At 48.1% G+C, this 7500-nt stretch overlaps 1 pseudogene; it reads right to left on the reverse strand.

Moving 5' to 3' along the window:
- Window positions 1-6259: 6259 nt before the first annotated feature.
- LOC126146972 (large subunit ribosomal RNA) overlaps window positions 6260-7500 on the reverse strand; it is a 3005-nt pseudogene continuing 1764 nt past the window's right edge.

Raw genomic sequence — 7500 nt, forward strand, 5'->3', positions numbered from 1 at the left:
GCCCACCTGGACCCCACATTCACACTCTTCTGACTCCTTTCTCCCTATCCTGTGTAAATACACAGGGTAGGGTCCATGTCCTGTGAGGAAATGTATTAGACCTTTACTGGGCTGGAATTTTTTGTACTTTAATCTGTCTTTTATATTTGGAAATATTCTGTACACCCTTCTTGCTGTCTGAGAGTTTTCCCATTGTTGTTGCCATATGTTTATCGTTTCTTCTTTTATTTCCTTTTTACTTCCCAGATGTTTCCCCATTATTTCCCTGATTTTGTCAAACTTTCCCCTTTTCAGCCAATAGTTGGCTGCTTTTTGTCTTATTAATAGGTCTAATGGGCAGAGGCCCATTATGACTAATAATCCATCTGTTGGTGTTGTGCCAAATGCCCCTATTGATCTTAGTAATATATTTCTTTGAATTCTCCTCACAGCCATGGAAGGCTTCAGAAGGCGCAACCTGTGGGCCCATAAACTTGACCCATATCCCATTATTGACACTAGCAGGCTGCCATGATATAATTTAATAATATTTGGCGGTAAATGAAATCTTTGCTGTCCGATCCTTATTAGTTTATGCATTATCGCTAGTGTCTTTCCTCCTGTTTGTTCAATGTGGGTACTAAAATTCCATCCTTGATCCAGGTAGACACCCAGATATTTACTTACATTTTTTCTTACTACAATTGCGTTGTCGATCCTGATTGACGGATCTCTTGCCATTTTCCCTTTTAGGAGCATATAGTTCGATTTTTGTGGCGCAATTGCCATTTTAGATTTCCTACACCAGGCACTCAGAATATCCATTATGTTTCTACTTCTCCCTTCTAGTTGTAATCGGCTATTGCCATGTGTTAAGATTAGCAGGTCGTCCGCGTATGCAACGGCCCCCAATACTGATGCTTCCTGCTGCAGGGAATGCAGCAACGGCTCCATATTTATGTCCCAAAATACGGGGCCGCAAACTGATCCCTGTGGACATCCTTTGGTGATGTTCTTGGTCACAACCGCATTCGGGGACGTCATCTGTACCACCCGGTCTCTACAGTAGCTCTTGAAACATCTGTATAGTGCCGCCGGACACTGCATATCCTGCAAGCAGGTAAACAATGCCGGCCACCACAGATTATCAAACGCCCCTGAGATGTCCACCATCACTCCTAAAACATATGTGCAGTTCGACGAGCTGACAAGTTCGGCCGCCGTGTTGATGGCATCCTCCGTTGATTTTCCACGGCGGAAACCGAATTGCCACTCGTGCATTCCTGCCATTTCCCGATGACCAGTCAGTCTCGCACAGAGCAATTTCTCAAGGGCTTTGCCCAAGGTATCCAGCAGACATATTGGCCTGTATGCTTTATGTTCCGTCGGGTCCTTATCTGGCTTCTTAAGTATTATTACTTCTGCTCTTTTCCATCTCCTTGGAAAAGTACCTCTTTCCAGACATTTGTTATATAGACTTGCCAGTATCGGGGCTATTTTTCCTTTTATAGCTTGAAGTACCTCAACCGTGACCCTGTCGGGTCCGGGAGATTTTCCCCTTTTTAGGTTTGATATTACGTCTACCACCTCCTGTGGTGAGAAGGGGTAGACCATTGTGTTGTTGTTGTATTCTTCCTGTGCTCTCTCTCTTATAGCCGCCTGCTCCGGTGTGTCCTCAGAGGGATCATCATCCGGTAGCAGGGCTTGGAGGAGCACCGTTATTGTCTCTTGTCTTGTTGTGGTCATTCTGTTTTCGTCTGGGATTCTTATAGATGATAAGACTGTTGGAGCTCTTATTTTTTCCCTAGCTAGCTTGTATGGCTTTCCCCAGGGATCCATTGCCAGGTTGTTTTTTACGAAATTTTCCCAGCTTCTTTTCCTAACTTCTATAATTTCTCTTCTATATCTCTCCCTTAGTTGTCTGTATATACGCAGTCTATGTTCCCTGTCTTGTGGGTTAAATGTGCGCTGATACCTGCGTCTTGCCCTGCGCGTAGCCTGACGTAGGTCACTTAGTTCTGGAGTCCATGGTGCCGGGTGCACGCTTTGGACTCTGCTTCTCTTTGGTACAACGGCTTCTATTACGTCCTTTATACTTTGAACTATCTGCTCCGCTATTTCATCAACCTCGAGATCCTCATCCAGCTCCGGCGGGCTATACTCCCGGGAGAGTCTTTCCCAGTCTGCCTTTTTATAATCATATTCTGAAAGCCATTCCTGCGGCGCCACATTCTGTTCTGATCTTAATATATACTTTATTACATTGTGATCACTGGTTGTTGCATTCTCCAATACCTCCCATTTGTCTATTTTATTGTTAGCCCTATTATTTGCTAGTGTTACATCTATATTTGTTTTTGCCCCTGCTCTATTTGAATATGTTGGTATCTCGCTAGGTGCATTTATTACGTCTAGATTTAATTCACTTATTACATCTTCTAGTTCCTGACCTTTTTCGTCTTGTTCTCCGCTATGCCACAGGAATGACTTTGCATTTGCGTCCATTGCTATGATTACTTGATGGCCCTGTAGAGTTCTACATATTTCCTTTAGTTGTTCTAGGTACATAGTTATTGGCTCTCTATACTGACAATATATTGATACCAAATACCATTTAGTGTTTTTTGCTTGTACTTCGACTGTTACAATATGTTCGTTTGTAAATTGATTTAATATTATTGTTCTTATATTACTATTTAAAATTACTATTGCAGACATTGGTCTTTCACCTTTCATAATTATTTGAGCCGTGGCTGTCATTCCTGGGATTTTACCCTCCCGGGAGTATGGTTCTTGCAAGCATAGTATGTCAGCTTTGTGTTCTTCTGCTAGTTTGCGCAATTCGTAGTTTACTTGTAGGCTTCGCATCGTATTTACCTGGAGAACTATGAGATCCATTATGGGTGATACGTATGGTAATGGTCTTCTGGCCATACCTTATTGGGATCGAATCCTATTCGGCCGTATGTTGTTACCATTTGTGTATATATATTTTCCAAATTGTATTTTACACCTCTTCTTTCGTATACTTGCTTTACTATTTCCTCTAGTTGTTCATGTTCCGTGGGGATTCCGGCCGCGGCTAGTTGAATGCAGTCAACGTCCGCCAAAGCTGGATAAGTAATTCTCGAGCCGTTTTTGTGCCCCACTCTCACTAGTTGGCGTAACGCAGTGGTTAGCAGACCGGGTTCTTCTAGTCTTGCCATCTGTAATGCGTTTTCGCATATCTTATAAGTATTCTTTGGGTCCATTGCGTTATATGTGTCACTCTTGCTTGACTTATTATCTTTATCTTGTATTTGTTCTGAGTGTTCTTTTTCGGGCGAGCTCAGTCGTCCGTCCACGCCCTTCATCGGCGTTTTCTTTTCATTAGAAACGGACGACCGAGGTCGTCCGTATTTCTTTCCTATGTTATTCTTTTCTATGTCTTTGTTTTGTCTCTGTGTTGGTGTAGTATGTTGTGTCATGGGCGCCTCTGGTCGCCCATCTCTGCCCTCCATCGGCATTTTCTTGTCATGAAAAATGGGCGACCGAGGTCGCCCTTCTGTTTGTACCTGTGCATCTTGTGTGTTCATTGTTTGTACTTGTGCGTCTATCATGCTTATTGTTTGTACTTGTACATCCCTTGTTGTATTTTGTGTCTTGTCTTGTATCAATGTTTCTCGTTGTGTCTTAGGAACCTCTTGCTTTCTATCTCCGCTCTCCATCTGCATTTTCTTGTCATAAAAAACGGGCGACCGAGGTCGCCCTTGTGTTGGTGTTCTTTCAATGGGGGTATTGGCAATACAATTTTGTGCTGTACATGTTATGTGTTGATTTTTATCCCGTTTGTTATCCCGTGTGTTTTTTGTTGTTCCCTTATTCCCAGGTTGTTTATCTGTGATTTCTTTTGCATCTTTTTCCCTTGCCCCTACTGCTTCTCTGATTTTCATGCCTCTTAGCGTGTCTCTTAGTTGTTTGCTTGGTGATTTATGTTTCTTTCTTTTCTCTTGGGGGTTAATCTCCATAATCTGTCCTTTGTATAAGTCTTCCTAGTAGAAGCTGATATGTGGGGCATTCTTTGGAGTTTGGTGCTCTACATTTTCTTTTTCCCCTTCTATTGCATGGTATACATGTCTCAGGTCTGTTCTTTTCTGGGCACTCTTTCTTGTTGTGGTTGTCCGTTCCACAGTGACCACAGGTGGGGTCACCCCAGGTGCAGTACTTCTGTACGTGACCCAGATCCATACATCTATGACACCTGGGTACCACGCAATAATCTTTGACCGCGACTGAACTATACTCCACATATACTCTACCATTTTGTATGAGTACTTTTCTCAATGTTGGGGAAACCTCAACTACTTGGTGTCCCGTATCTCTGTCTTTTCTCCCCATTCTAAATTTTGGTCTAAATTCCTTTTTGAAGTCTTGTAGGCTCATTTTTTCTTCAAAGTTCTGAGTGTAAATACACTCCGTTAGTTCCTCTGGTGTCAACCTATTTGACACATCAAATACAGTCATTAATGGCCATCTTTTCTTTGTCCTCTCACATATTACCGATCTCTGTAAATCTTTGTGCCCCATTATTGTGTTCCTATCCTGTTGGGTGGGAGTTTCTACTATGACTGCGTTTTTTGCAACTACTACTTTGTTTATTTTGACTTTTGCTTTGGTTGGATTAATTACTCTTGTGAATATTTCCTTCACCTCTTTTACGCTCTGTCCTTCTTTTGGCTTCAAAAATAATGCCACTCCTTGTTTTGCTGTCACTTTCTCTATACTCTCTTTCATATTGATTTGTTGTTTCTGTGGTCCTCCTGCCACCACTGTGGCGTATGTTTTTGTTTTTTCGGCTATTATTTGTTTATTTTGTCGTTCCAGCTCTTGTATCCTTCCTTCAAGCTGGCTTTGGGCAATTGCCCATAGGGCCAGCTTGTCTTTTATTTCATTTATTCTGTCGTTGCTCATTTTCCCTTTATCTGTCACCAGTAGCGCATTTATCTCCTTTAGCCTTTCGGCTGCGCTCTTTATTTCATTTTCATCGTTCACTTCGTATCGCTCGGAAGTCTCTCTCTCTGTGTTTACCGCCATGATTTCTGAGAGAGACCAAAGAGTTGAGAGCCCGTCTCTTTCCCCGGACCGGCTCTTCTGGCATGGGGGGAGGCTAATTGCAGCTCGCTCACCAGTCCCGCCCCTGGACCAAGAGCTTTGTGAGCTGCCGGGTTTAGCGCGCCGTTTCCAGCGCACTAGTCCCCTTCCACGACTGTGCCACTGGGGATTTCACCCGTCCCTCCCCGGCAAATGCCCAGCGCATTCCGGAGAGGCGGATTCACCTCTCGGCCTTCGCCCCCTACTAGGCCGAGTTTCCACCCTAAGGCCTTGGACCCAGCCCTACTCAGGTGCTGGGTCGGTCCCCCAGACTTTCGGGGGTCTGGCCCCATCTAACCTAGCCAGGGACGTGTTACCACGCCCTGGTTTGGCGGAGCATGCCGAAATCCCCGACATGGCGCTGAGCCTTTGCCGGCTCAGGCCACGATCCCTCCCCAGCGAGTACAGCCGTGGGAAGAACTGGACAGATGTTGTGTCCTTATTGACGCAGCTCCCCCTGCGCCACGCACCCTTTGCTTTCGCTTTGGGTTGGGGGACTTTTAACGTCGTCCATGACGTGAGGAACTGCAGTGGCAGGACCGCAGGGTTCCGGGATCGTCGTGAGACTTACCCTCATACCCCCGCCCAGCCACCGCGCTCAACTCAGGAGAGACAGCTGTTATGTCTCTCGTAACGCAGCTTCCCCTGCGCCATGCACCCTTTGCTTTCGCTTGGGTTGGGGGCATTTAACGTCCTGCCATGACGGGAGTTTTACGTCCTGCCTTGACACACGACAACCCACACCTATCGACGCAGCCCGGAAGGTGTTAAGGGAGTCAGTCCGGGTCTTATATGTGGAGTTTTACATCAACGAGACGGTGCGGCACTCAAACCCGAGTTACGTTCCCCGGAGGGTCTCCACACGTACTGGGGGATCATGACCGACCATGTCTCACCCACCGCTTTTGATAATTCACGGTGGGCCAGTGCGGACCAGTGTGGGTTGCACCCAGTTAAGGGCTAGCCTTTTAACGTCATGCATGGACGGCCCTTCCCGTGTTAGCTTCACCCCATCCAAGGGGGGTACTGAGCGCCAGGGCCACGACAAGGCCACGGGATAGGACGTTACGGTCCCCGCCCCACTCAGGTTCCTCTGAGCCCTGCTGAAGGCAACACTTTCAGGGAATCAGAGGGTCTCCTGGCGGTTTTAACCCAGTTATCGGGAGGCAACACACCTCCCCCGGGTGGCGCCACGCAGACCGCTTTCCCGGCGGGAATCTCGTTAATCCATTCATGCGCGTCACTAATTAGATGACGAGGCATTTGGCTACCTTAAGAGAGTCATAGTTACTCCCGCCGTTTACCCGCGCTTGCTTGAATTTCTTCACGTTGACATTCAGAGCACTGGGCAGAAATCACATTGCGTCAACACCCGCTAGGGCCATCGCAATGCTTTGTTTTAATTAGACAGTCGGATTCCCCCAGTCCGTGCCAGTTCTGAGTTGATCGTTGAATGGCGGCCGAAGAGAATCCGCGCACCCGCGCGCCCCCGGAGGAGCACGCTAAGGCGGACGCGGCCTCGCAGCAAGGAAGATCCGTGGGAGGCCAAGGCACGGGACCGAGCTCGGATCCTGCGCGCAGGTTGAAGCACCGGGGCACGAACGCCGCGCAGGCGCGCGCATCCTGCACCGCCGGCCAGCACGAGGCCAACCAACGGCGAGAGCAGACCACGCCCGCGCTAAACGCCCGCACTTACCGGCACCCCTACGGCACTCACCTCGCCCAGGCCCGGCACGTTAGCGCTGACCCACTTCCCGACCAAGCCCGACACGCCCCGATCCTCAGAGCCAATCCTTATCCCGAAGTTACGGATCCAATTTGCCGACTTCCCTTACCTACATTATTCTATCGACTAGAGGCTCTTCACCTTGGAGACCTGCTGCGGATATGGGTACGAACCGGCGCGACACCTCCACGTGGCCCTCTCCCGGATTTTCAAGGTCCGAGGGGAAGATCGGGACACCGCCGCAACTGCGGTGCTCTTCGCGTTCCAAACCCTATCTCCCTGCTAGAGGATTCCAGGGAACTCGAACGCTCATGCAGAAAAGAAAACTCTTCCCCGATCTCCCGACGGCGTCTCCGGGTCCTTTTGGGTTACCCCGACGAGCATCTCTAAAAGAGGGGCCCGACTTGTATCGGTTCCGCTGCCGGGTTCCGGAATAGGAACCGGATTCCCTTTCGCCCAACGGGGGCCAGCACAAAGTGCATCATGCTATGACGGCCCCCATCAACATCGGATTTCTCCTAGGGCTTAGGATCGACTGACTCGTGTGCAACGGCTGTTCACACGAAACCCTTCTCCGCGTCAGCCCTCCAGGGCCTCGCTGGAGTATTTGCTACTACCACCAAGATCTGCACCGACGGCGGCTCCAGGCAGGCTCACGCCCAGAC

This window comes from Schistocerca cancellata, unplaced genomic scaffold (genome assembly GCF_023864275.1).
Source record: "Schistocerca cancellata isolate TAMUIC-IGC-003103 unplaced genomic scaffold, iqSchCanc2.1 HiC_scaffold_838, whole genome shotgun sequence".
In the NCBI taxonomy this organism is placed as follows: domain Eukaryota; kingdom Metazoa; phylum Arthropoda; class Insecta; order Orthoptera; family Acrididae; genus Schistocerca; species Schistocerca cancellata.